Consider the following 13102-nt stretch of genomic DNA (forward strand, 5'->3'; position numbering starts at 1 on the left):
GGCAGGCTGCCCTCCCTTCTAAAGGCATAATGGTACGGCCCGCCCTCCCGCCCGCTATGGGCGGCGCCAGGGCCCTGCGCCGGAGAGCGGAACTGTAGTCAAGGGCCTGGTGTGCGCCCGGGTGTGGGAACCGAGACGCCTCCGCCTCTACCCCCCCTCCACCCCCCAACACCCCCCCCCTCGCCTGGGCCCCACTTTCGCTAGGGAGAGAGCATGCTTCCGCCTGCCCTGGCCCATCCACTGAGTCAAATGCAGTGTCGCTCCGGCCCTCCCCATTCTCTTCTGATAGCACATCGCTCAGTTTTCTGGCCGCCTGGCTCTTCTCCCCCACCCCACCTCGCTCCCCCACCCGACCCTCCCACTTAGTAGTGCCTCAGCTTGCTGTTCTTTAGACCTTCCAAGATTTATAGATTGTGACGTTTGACCTGAAAGAAGATGAGCTTTAGTCTGGACCCCCATGGCCTTAGTCTGGTTCAACACTTATATCTATATATACCGCTTAAGTGGCTTCGAAACCCACAATTTTCCTTTTTTTTTTTTTTTAATTTTATTTGACCTCACAGATGCAGCGCATCTGACCTCTCATGGTCCTGTTTGCCTTAGCCCAATGCGTTCTGGAATTACAGTCGGCCTGGCTTTCTCCATCATCTTCACCTTGTGAAAACAAAAAACAAAACCGAATGTATCTGCCTGGCACAAATGAAGGCTGTGAATGTAGTTTAATGATAGATAGAGCGATTGGTTAGCCTGTACATGGCCCTGAGTACCTCTCTACTCCGGGAGCGAGGCACTGGCGGGGAGGTGGGTTGCATCCTATAGTTAATGAGAGCAGTGAGACCCTAGACTAAGACCGTTTCCGTGAGTGTGAAGCAGTTCAGAGTCAGACCTCCTAATCTTTAACATCTAAATCTGTGAAACTACAAAATGCTTTCTGGTTACACGAAATGTTTTAGAGCATTTAAAAGCATGTACACTTTTTTTGTCAGGACAAGACAAATACAAAATTCAAAGGGAATGGAGAGATGGCTCAGCAGTTAAGAGCACTGGCTGCTCTCGCAGAGAACCCAGGTTCAATTCCCAGCACCCCTATAATGGCTCACAACCATCTGCAGCTCCAGTTCCAGAGGATCCAGTGCCCTCTTCTGGCCTCTATGGACACCAATACATAATGGTATGCAGACATACATGCAGACAAAAGAGCCATACGCATAAAAAAATATTTTTAATGAAATTCAGGGCTGGAGAGATAGCTGTCCTATTGAAGATACAGGTTCTTTTTTTTTTTTTAAAGGTTTATTTATTATGTATACAGTGTTGTACCTGCAAGTACACCTGCAGGCCAAAAGAGGGCATCAGATCACATTATAGATGGTTGTGAGCCACCATGTGGTTGCTGGGAATTGAACTCAGGACCTCTGGAAGAACAGTCAGTGCTCTTAACCTCTGAGCCATCTCTCCAGCCTGAAGATACAGGTTCTTATCCTAGTATCCACATGGGGCCTCACAACCAACTGTTCCAGGGAATCTGATGACCTCTTCCGGGATCACAGAGACTCATTCTACAATGAGTAGGTTAGCATGGGTGTTAGGAGATGACATTTCTACTGGTGGTTTACCAAGTGGATAAGGCAGCTGTCAGCCCAAATAAGATAAGAACAGAGGACCAAGCTTGACTGAGATCCTGTTCTGTGAAGCCACTTTAGCTGTGTTCTGGGAGGGGACCCTGGAGAAAAGATGGGCATGGTCCTCTTTTTGTCTTGTTTTTCCAGGCAAGGTTTTTCTGTGTGTCAAGCCCTGCCTGCCTGGACTGGCTTTGTAGACCAGGCTGGCCTCAAACTCACAGAGATCCACCTACCTCTGCCTCCTGAGTGCTGGGATTAAAGGTGTGAGCCACCACTGCCCAGCTTTAAGAAAATTATTTTTACAGTTTGGTGATGGTGGCACAGACACAGACCTTTAATCCTAGCACTCGGGAGGCAGAGGCAGGCAGATTTTTGTGAGTTCAAAGCCAGCCTGGTTTACAGAGAGAGTTCCCAGACAGCCAGGGCTACACAGAGAAACCGTCCCTCAAAACAAACAAACAAACAGACAAACATTTATTTTATTTTAGCTGGGCACAGTGGTGCACATCTGTAATCCCAGCACTCAGGGAGGCAGAGGCAGAGGCAGGCAAATCGCTGTGAGTTCTAGGCCAGCCTGATCTACAAAGTGAGTCCAGGACAGCTAAGGCTACTCAGAGAAACCCTATCTCAAAAAAAAAAATTAAAAGTTAATTATTTCATTTTACTGTACTGAGTGTTTTGTCTACATGTATCTTTTTTTTTCTTTTTTTTTTCTTTTTTTTTTCTTTTTCTTTTTTTTTTTTTTTTTTTTTTTTTTTTTTTTTTTGGTTTTTCAAGACAGGGTTTCTCTGCGTAGCCTTGGCTGTCCTGGACTCACTTTGTAGACCAGGCTGGCCTCGAACTCACAGCGATCCACCTGCCTCTGCCTCCCGAGTGCTGGGATTAAAGGCGTGCGCCACCACGCCCGGCTGTCTACATGTATCTCATGTGCACCACATGCATTCAGAAGAAGGTGCTACACACCATGGAACTGGAATCATGAGTAGTTATGAGCTACCACATGGGGCTATGACTCAAACCTGGCGCTCTGCAAAAGGAGCATGCGCTCTTCTTACAAGTAAGCCAACTTTCCAGTCCTGAATAAACATTCTTTACTGTCTTTTTTTATTTTTTTCAGTCCTGGAACTCACACTGTAGACCAGGCTGGCCTCGAACTCACAGCGATCTGCCTGCCTCTGCCTCCTGAGTGCTGGGATTAAAGGCGTGAGCCACCTCGCCCGGCCCACTGTCTTATTCTTTGTTTAATAAGCATAGTATCAGCTGGGCGTGGTGGCGCACGACTTTAATCTCAGCACTTGGGAGGCAGAGGCAAGTGGATCACTGTGAGTTCGAGGCCAGCCTGGTCTACAAAGTAAGTCTAGGACAGCCAGGGCTACACAGAGAAACCCTGTCTGGGGGCCAGGGGGCAAAGATAAATAGTATCATCCAAGTGGGTGTGGTGACCTTAAAAAAAGGAAACCAAAAGGTAATAATTACTTTATTATTTCCTAGGGCAGTGCCCAGGACAGGAAATGCCCCTGCATTCTTGGGGCCCACTCAGACCCTGTCTGTCCTGGTAAGCAGAACTGAAAATGGCACTAAAGATTCTTGGCCTGAGATTTAAAAGGAGGGGCCTGGCGTAGTGGCCACACCTTGATCCCAGCACTCAAGAGACAAAGACAGGCAGGTCTCTAAATTCCAAGTCCAAGACCGACATTCCAGGGTGGCCAAGGTGACACAGTGAGACCCTGTCCCTTTTAATGATTTAAAAATAAATCATGCCAGGCAACAGATATTACATGGAGGAATGTATTAAATGAGCATGGGGAGAGAAGGAAAGGGGGCGGGGTACCCCTGAGAGAGACAAGAAAGAGAGGAGAGAGGTAAGAGAGGAAGGAAGAGAAGGGTGAGAGGTGAGAGGGAGAGGAGAAAGAGGGAGGGGGGAAGAGGGGGGGGCAAGGTGGGTCTGTGCTTTCATATAGCAATGGGTAGGGCCATGCCCAGTGGGACGTAGGCAATGACGTCACAGGTAGGCAGACTGGGGCAGAATCTTAACAGTCTCAAAATAAAATAAAACTGTCAATGCCTTTAATCCCAGCACTCGGGAGGCAGAGGCACAGGCCAGCCTGATCTACAGACCAAGTTCCAGGACAGCCAAGACTACACAGAGAAGCTCAAAATGTCTCAAAAAAAAAGGGGGGCGGGGTGGGGCGGGGGCAGCTGGAGAGATGGCTCAGCAGTTAAGAGCATTGGCTGCTCTTCCAGAAGACCCAGGGTTCAATTCCCAGCACCCACATGGCAGCTCACAACTGTAACTCAAGTTCCAGTGGATCCCACTCCTTCACACAGACATACATGTAGGACACACACCAGTACATTAAAAATAAATATTTTTTTAAAAAAGAGAGCAGGGTGGTGGTAGCACACGCCTTTAATCCCAGCACTCAGGAGGCAGAGGCAGGTGTATATCTGTGAGTTCGAGGCCAGCCTGGTCTACAGAGCAAGTTCCAGGACTGCCAGGGCTACACAGAGAAACCCTGTCTCAAAAACAAAACAAAAAACAACAACAACAAAAAAAGAAAACGGAGGCTAAGAGGAAGTATGAACAGAGACGGGTAGGAAGCAAAGCAGGAGCTTCCTGGCAGATATGCAAATAAATCTGAAGAAGTTTATGCTTGACTCTACAAAAATATTTGACTGTGAATAGATAGCACACTATTTCAGATTCGTTTGCAAACCCTGGCAAGAAGGTGTATGTCCACTTGCTGGGAAGGGCCTGGCGAGAGGGTTCAGCAGTTTAGAGCATTCGTTGCTCTTGCAGAGAATACAGGTTCAGTTCCCAGCACCCACAGGCAGCTGTGACTGCAGTTCCAGAGGATCCACCGCTCTCTCTGGCTTCTGTGGGCACCAGGCACACACAGTGCACATACATAGATGCAATCCAACACCCATCCCCACAGAATGGATGAAAAACAAACGTGCTGAGAAGAGTTATGGCCTCCCGAGGGGATAACTAGATGAAAACGACATTCCCACCTTTATTATTTACTGGGTTTGGTGCTGGAGATCAAACCTAAAATTTTACACATGCTAAACAAGTCCTCTGTTATTGAGCTATGCCTCAGACTTTATTGATTTACTGACTGACTGGCTTTTTAAAATTGTGTATATATCTGTATGTATGTGAGCACGTGTAAGTGCTTGCATGCGCGCATGTGTGTACGTGTGCCTGTGCATATGCAAGTATGTAAGCAAGTGCCCAAAAATGCCACAGGAGTTGGATCCACCTGGAGCTGGAGTTGCAGAGTGTTGCTGCCTGACATGGGCGCTGGGAACCAAACTCCTGTCCTCTGAGAGAGCAGCGGGAGCTCTTGACCTCTGAATCATCTCACCAGTCCAGCTGACTGACTGATTTTTGAGACAGGATCTTACTGTGGAAACCTGGCTGAACTCAAAGTGTCATCGGTCTTCCTGCCTCGGCCTCCAATGTCTGGGATAGAGCCAGGCTGGAGACATTCATCCTAGAAGATGTGAGGAGGACAAATGCTTGGCACCTGAGCAGAAGTAACCAGCCAGCACATGGCAGAATGTGGTTAATATAAATGAGTTATGAGCTAGTCAGAGAAGAGCCTAGCTATATGGCCTAGGTATTTGTAAATATCCTTTGAATCGCATGAGTCATTATTCCGGGAGCTTGGAGCTGAGATGAAAAACATGCTCCCTGGACTGGAAATCTTGCTCTCCCAGAAATCCTGAGTTCAATTCCCAGTACCACATGGTGGCTCACAACCATCTATAATGTGATCTGATGCCCTTTCTGGCCAGCAGGTGCACATGCAGACAGAACACTGTATACATAATAAATAAATAAATCTTTTTTAAGAAAGAAAACCATGCACCCCACTACAGTAGAACTTATGTAACATGTAGAAGCTGCACTATTCACTTATGTAACTGTAGGCATTCTAGGAGATACATTGCATTTTTCTTTGTTTCATCTTGTCTTTTAGCAGTATTGGCCATCAAACTGGGGCCTCACACATGTGCTCTACCACTGAGCTACAGACACAGACCACCTCATCCTAAGAGCTACATCTTAAAAAGTAGAATGAGTGAAAAAGATTGTTTATAACATTTTTAAAAAATTTTTTAAATCTTCCAATCTGGCTAGTCTACACACACCAAGAATGCACATAAAAAAGAACAGTCTGAGCCAGGCGGTGGTGGCGCACACCTCTAATCCCCGCACTCGGGAACCAGAGGCAGGTGGATCTCTGGCACTTCAAGGCCAACATGGTCTACAAAGTGAGTCCAGGACAGCCAAGGCTAAATAGGGAAACCCTGTCTGGAAAAGCCAAAAATAAATAAGTAAATAAATAAATAAATGTAAATAAATAAAAAGAACAGTCTGGGGCAGGTTTTAATACCTTTCTTCTTTCTGAAACGCAGTTATGGATGCTTCAGAGACTTATGCTGACTTGTGGCATAAAGGAAGAGTGAAAGGACCAGCTCACAGGCCTGCCAAGACACCAAGGATCACTACAAGAGAAATATATTACGGTGAAGGTTCAGACACAGCATCGTCTCTCGACGAGAATCCATGGAGAAGTCATTGACTGACACAGTCCTGAGACTATGATGCACATTATGCCCATCACAACGGAGCCAGGAGTTGGGATTTAAATCACTATTGTAGTTGCCTAAGTCAACTATTTTAATAAATTCACTTCTCAGTTGTCCAATAATAATAGTAATTGTAATACTTCTAGTAGTAATTTTTATTATTAACAATAATAATAAAAACAGTAATAATAGTAATTTGTGAGCTGGTGAAGCAGCTCAGCAGTTACAAGCACTGGCTGCTCGTGCAGAGGACCCAGGTACAGTTTCTAGCATGCATACGGAAGCTAGCCACCATCTTTAACTCCAGTTCCAGGGAATCTGATGCCCTCTCCTGACCTCCACAGGCACCAGCCACGCACATGTGCACATAAATAGATCCAGGCAAAAGACTCAAACACATTAAATAATCATAACAATAATACATTTTCTAAGATTAATAATGATAGTAATTTTCTTCTAAGGCTTTATAACTGAATAGAAATCAGAGAGCATGGGGGTGAGCAAGATGGCCCAGCAGGTAAAGGCACACCAAGCCTGGTGATCTGAGTTAGATCTCTGGGGTCCATACGGTGGTCGGAGAGAACAGACTCTGAGACTAGTCCTTTGACCTCCGCATCCACACTGTGGCATTCAGGCAGCAGATACATGCACTTGAACACGCACACGCGCGCAGCAAAAATAGTTTAAGAATATGTCTTAAATCAGGCTTGGGGAGACTGTGCACTGAGTAAAGTGCTTACTGCACAGCTTGAGGGCATCAGGTCAGCTCTGCACCGCTGTAAAAGCCCCACTGCACTGGTCTGTACCCCCAGGGCTGTGAGACAGGGAGCTCGCTGGCTGTTCAGCCTAGCAAATCAATGGCTCCCAGGGTCAGTGACAGACCTTGTCTCAAAAAAATAAAGTAGCAGGGCTAGAGAGATGGCACACCTGCTAAGTGTGCGAACCACCTAGCCTCAGTTCCCAGCACCTACGCCGTGTACCTCACAGCAACCTATAACTCCAACGCCAAGAAACTGGACTCTCCTGGACTCTGAAGGCACTTAGACATACATGGCACACACATACAAGCACACACATACACACATTAATTTTTTTGTTTGTTTGTTTTGTTTTGTTTTGTTTTGTTTTTAGAGACAGGGTTTCTCTACGTTAGCCATGACTGACCTGTCCTTGGCTTTGTAGACCAGGCTGGCCTCAAACTCACAGCAATCCGCCTGCCTCTGCCTGCCGAGTGCTGGGATTAAAGGTGTGCGCCACCACACCCGGCTCAAGTCAATCTTTTCTAACGATTTAGTGTTTGGTTTTTTATTTGCATGCATGTGTGTTTGTGTGAGAGTGTTGGATCCCCTGGAGCTAGGGTTTACAGACAGCTGTGAGCTGCCATGTGGGTGCTGGGAATTGAACCCTGGTCTTCTGGAAGAGCAGCCAGTGCTCTTAACCGCGGAGCCATCTCTCTAACCCAATCTTTAAACATTTTTAAATAAGCAAAATGAGTTAGCAATAGAGGAATACAGCTGATGTTGACCTCTGGTCTTCCACAAACATTCCCTACCCCATAAACACACACAAACAGACAAAGAGGGAATCAGAGTTTTGCAATGGTTTCCTTTCTCTCATAAATAATTCATATGAAATGACTTTGAAAACTGTCTTAAGAAATAAAAAGCAGGGCAGCCGGGTGATGGTGGCGCACGCCTTTAATCCCAGCACTGGGGAAGCAGAGGCAGGCGGATCATTGTGAGTTCAAGGCCAGCCTGGTCTACAAAGTGAGTCTAGGACAGCCAAGGCTACACAGAGAAACCCTGTGGGGGGGGGGCAGAAAAGAAAGAGAAAAAGAATAAATAAATAAAACTTCAGTCACTTTGGGACCTATAAGTGGTGGTGCACACCTTTAATCTCAGCACTCAGGTGGCAGAGACAGGAAGATCTCTGAGTTCCAAACCAGGTCTGCATGGAGAGACGCTGTCTCCAGGGAAAAGAAGGGGAAAGGGAAAAGAGAAGAAGGAAACCTAGCTATAGAACCAGAGGCAGGGGCATAGTTTATTTCAGTTCCCAGAGGGAAATAGCACAGCTTTTTCCTCAACAAGATTAGTAGGTGGCACCTCTTCTATGCTTGACAATAGACTTAAACTCTCTAGGACAGTCCTCAAATACTGTGGAGATATTTGGGTCACCATATCAAGCTCTATCTAACTGTGGAAAGATTGTGGAACTGTACTTTAGCAGATTTTGGAGTCCAGAAGTCATATTGACACTGTTCAAATAATTTTTAGCCTGACAGAGTACTGCATGCCCATTAGCCCAACACTTGGGAGGCGGAGGCAGGAGTTATCACGGCAAGTTCAAGGCCAGCCAGTGCGACACAGCAAGCCTCTTATCACAAAACAACAGAAACAACATCCAAATATATCAAATCTATTCTCTCTGGCTGAGAGCTTTCCTGTGTGATTTCCCAGTGCTGGCTATGAACCTCAGGCCTATCCTATCACTGAGGGGCCTCAGCCCTTCCTGGCTCAGCCTTTAATGCTGAGGGGGGGCGGGGGGAACCATTCTGATTCACACACAGCTCAATGCACAAGTTCATACCTCCTACAGCCACAAGGGGGCGAAAAGTTCAACCCTGCCTAACCCTTCTTGTGCGTGAGACTGGAAAAGCTTGTTTGGAGGCTGCTAACAGATGGGTAAACACATATGGATTTCTCTGCTTATATATAAATTAATTATATGATGATTATTTTCACGATTAGAATAAGGTGATAGTACCAGGGATTAAAGGCATGCGCCACCACGCCCGGCTTTGCCAAGGAGTTTTAAAGCCCAAAATCCACAAATATCTGTGCCAAGTCATCCCACCAATCAGGATTTAGGGACAGGGGACTTCCTTAGGAGCGTGTCTTTGTGGTACAGCCCGTTCCCATCGGTTGGGTTATTCAACCGTGGCGGGGCGACCTGCCTAGCGTTCCTGTCTCAATTTACCAAGCAGAAGGATGCAGTTACCCAGGGAGGTCTTGAGAATTTACACTTTATTTAATCCCTATTCAATTTGGATGTTTTATTCAAGATGGCTTCAGGTTGGGTCCTTCGTACAGTCAGATCCCCTAGAACTGGAGTTCCAGGTGCCTGTCTCTTCTCTCTCTTGCCTCATGATCCCCTGACCCCAGGCCTGTGAACCCCAAATCCCACCTCGCTCTCTTCTGACAAATCCCAAGTTTCTGCTTTTTTTTTTTTTTTTCCCGAGACAGGGTTTTTCTGTGTAGCCTTGGCTATCCTGGACTCACTTTGTAGACCAGGCTGGCCTTGAACTCACAGCGATCCGCCTGCCTCTGCCTCCCGAGTGCTGGGATTAAAGGCGTGCACCACCACGCCCGGCTTGCATTTTTTTTTTAATTAACCAATCAAGTTTAAATAGGTAGAGCAAGTTTTACACAATCAGGACAGGTGGGTTTGAGGATGTGCTCCTCTGGGCAGCAAGCAGCTAAATCTGGAGGGCCAGTAATTAGCATCAGAATACATATCACCAGACCAAGCCCCAGAATATGCCTATTGTTTATATCTATTATCAGTATTACCTGTAGGCCCGGTTAGCGATCAATCAGGACACAGACACTTGTTATATTTTAAAATAGCCTCAGTTTAACCGGGGGCAGAACAGATATCAATCCTTTAAACTACCTCCCATAGTGGGGCAGGCATGGGATCCCTGTCTCAATCCCATGCCATCTGTTTTTAATAACTTTTATCAAGCTACCTCCCAACCATAATTCCAAATTCTTGCTAATGTTCTTCATCTGGCCTGGATTCTCCATCCACGCCGCGGGCCATGCGCTTCTCCTCCAGCTAACCCATGGCGGCCTTCCTCTCTTCCCTTCAGGTTTCTCTCCTCCCTTTGGCGGTCTTTCTTCTTCCCAGAATTCCTTCCTCTCCTAGACCCATTTATCTCCTGCCCTGTCCAGGTGGGATGGCTTTTTATTAAAGCAAAAGTTGGGTCACAGAGACAGCAAACTGGAATTAACATCAAAATACATCAGACCATCCCCCAACACATGCCTGGGGTTATCTGCAGGAGGAGAGGCTAGCTGGGAATAGAGAATAGAAAAAAAAAAAAAACATAATGAGGGGAGCAGGAACAGAGGCAGCTGGAAGGGAGTATCGTGGGGAGAGAGCAAACAATGAAAGCAGCAGGGTTATAAGGAGCCCGTTTCTGGATCTTTGGACTGTCTTTTGGAGTGGTGGTGCAGGCCAACACCCAGGTTCTTTTCTGAGAACATAGCACTGCCCAACAGTCTTCAACAGGGTAGCCCTCCCAGGAGCAGGGTGGCTTCCAGCTCTGAACACACCTTTTTAATTTTTATTTTATTTATTTATTTATTTATTCGTTTATTTATTTTGGATTTTCAAGACAGGGTTTCTCTGTGTAGCCCTGGCTGTCCTGGACACACTTTTTTAGGCCAGGCTGGCCTCAAGATTTGCCTGCCTCTGCCTCCCGAGTGCTGGGATTAAAGGCATGCACCACCACACCTGGCTCTCTGAACATGTTTTGTTTTAAAGATGTATTTATTTATTATGTATACAGTGTTCTGCCGGCATGTACACCCACACACCAGAAGAATGCACCAGATCTCATTATAGATGGTTGTGAGCCACCATGTCGGTGCTGGGAATTGAACTCAGGACGTTTGGAAGAGCTCTTAAGCTCTGAACCATCTCTCTAGCCACCACCCTCCCCCCCCTTTTTTTTTTAAGATTTATTTTTTTTTATACCATGCATGTGTACCTGCAGGCCAGAAGAGGGCACCAGATCTCACTATAAATGGTTATGAGCCACTATCTGATTACTGGGAATTGAATTCCCGACATCTGGAAGAGCAGCCAGTGCTCTTAATCTATGAGCCAGCTCTCCAGCCCCCAGAACACATGTGGGTTTTTGTTTTTTTGTTTTTTTGTTTTGTTTTGGTTTTTCGAGACAGGGTCTCTCTGTGTTAGCCTTGGCTGTCCTGGACTCACTTTGTAGACCAGGCTGGCCTCGAACTCACAGCGATCCTCCCGCCTCTGCCTCCCGAGTGCTGGGATTAAAGGCGTGCGCCACCACGCCCGGCTCATATGTGGGTTTTTTAAAGATTTACTTATTTATTTATTTATTTATTATGTATACAATGCTCTACCTGCATGCATATCTGCAGGCCAGAAGAAGGCATCACATCACATTATAGATGGCTGTGAGCCACCATGTGGTTACCAGGAATTGAACTCAGGACCTCTGGGAGAGCAGTCAGTGCTCTTAACCACTGAGCCATCTCTCCAGCCCCAGAACACATGTTTTTTGAGACAATGTCTTATAGCCCATGCTGGCCCTCAATCTTGCTATGTAGATGAGGTTAGCTCAGGACCGGTACCTCTGCCTCCGCCTCCAGAGGGCTGGGATGGCAGGAGTGATGAGCTGCCACTTGCCTAAGCACATTCTTTCCAGAAGATTCAGCCCTGCCTGGCACAGCCGATCTGGAACACACACAGCTCTGCTGAGTCAACAGTCTTATCCTTAACTTTTTTGTTTCTTGGCTCATTTTGTTTCCTTTTGTTTTCCTTTCCTGTGGTACACAATTGCTACATCACTGTGCTACCGACTGACCGAGTTTGGTTTTTTGGTTTGTTGTTGTTGTTGCTGTTGTTTTTCAAGACAGGGTTTTCCTGTAGCCCTGGCTGTCCTGGAACTCACTTTGTAGCCCAGGCTGGCCTCAAACTCGGACATCCACCTGCCTCTGCCTCCCGAGTGCTGGGATTAAAAGCATGTGCCACCACACCCAGCTTCAACACAGTTATTATTTATTAAATGTATTTATGTTTGTGGATGGGACAGAGAGGGTTGAGACAGGACCTCATGCAGCCCAGACTTGCCTTGAACTAACCATGTAGCCAAAGTTAGCCTTGAACTTCTGATCCCTTGTCTACCTCCCACGTGCCAGAACTGCAGGTTTTGTTTTTCCGAAGTCTGTAGACCTGTGCACTCACCTCTACCACTGAGCTGTGTCCCCAGTCCCGAAATGGACAAAGAAACTGAGGCTTATCTAAAGAATGCTTTTTTATCCTAACAGTGACTATCATCAGCTTTCTTTGTTTTCTGTTTTTCCCCTTAATTCAGAAACAAATGAATAAATAAGTGACCTACAAACTTTTTCTTAAAAGAAACCATGTCTTTTATCAGGAAATGTAATATCAAAAACTTGGCTGAAGAGCGCCTCTGTTTTTCCCCGGCACTGAAAGGTCTCTCTATCTTCTGGCACTTTGAGAAGCTGCATAGCACAAATACCCCGGTGTATCTGATGTTATGCTGCACTTTCACCAACTTTTGCAGTCAAGGGAGACATTTTTGGAGTTGGCTCACTTGTGTTTCCTTAACTGACCCGAGGATCCATTTAGAAACTCCCCCCTTGTGTCCTTACTCAGGTCTAAGAGCTGCACTGTAAGGTATAGAATGTATACTTTGCTTAAGAGCACAGCTCAGCAGGGCGTGGTGGCGCACGCCTTTAACCCCAGCACTCGGGAGGCAGAGGCAGGCGGATCGCTGTGAGTTCGAGGCCAGCCTGGTCTACAAAGCGGGTCCAGGACAGTCAAGGCTACACAGAGAAACTCTGTCTCAACCCCCGCCCCCCAAAAAAGAGTACTGCTGAGTGAAGCAACTGTTTCTCCTCAGCCATCATCCAGTCAAGATGTGGAACCTCCCTGCACTCCTTTCAGTCAGTGCTGTCACAGAAGGACTTCCCTTTCCTGGTTTCTTACGCCATCTGTCAGTTTGTCTTTTTCCTAAGTCATATGTGACTAGCCAAGTGCAATGGCTTACACCTGTAATTCAGCTGCCACCAGTTTGAGGCCAGTCTCAAACT

General features: G+C 46.6%; 1 long non-coding RNA gene across 1 annotated transcript; it reads right to left on the reverse strand.

Annotated features, from left to right (window-relative positions):
- Positions 1-1215: 1215 nt before the first annotated feature.
- LOC311587814 lies at positions 1216-12806 on the reverse strand. Its single transcript, XR_014775974.1, has 2 exons — positions 11461-12806; positions 1216-1393 (listed from the first exon to the last, which is right to left on the reverse strand). It is a non-coding gene; the product is annotated as an uncharacterized lncRNA (long non-coding RNA).
- Between the last annotated feature and the right edge of the window lie 296 nt (positions 12807-13102).

The sequence above is a fragment of the Acomys minous genome (assembly GCF_964271855.1).
Source record: "Acomys minous genome assembly, chromosome: 2".
In the NCBI taxonomy this organism is placed as follows: Eukaryota; Metazoa; Chordata; class Mammalia; order Rodentia; family Muridae; genus Acomys; species Acomys minous.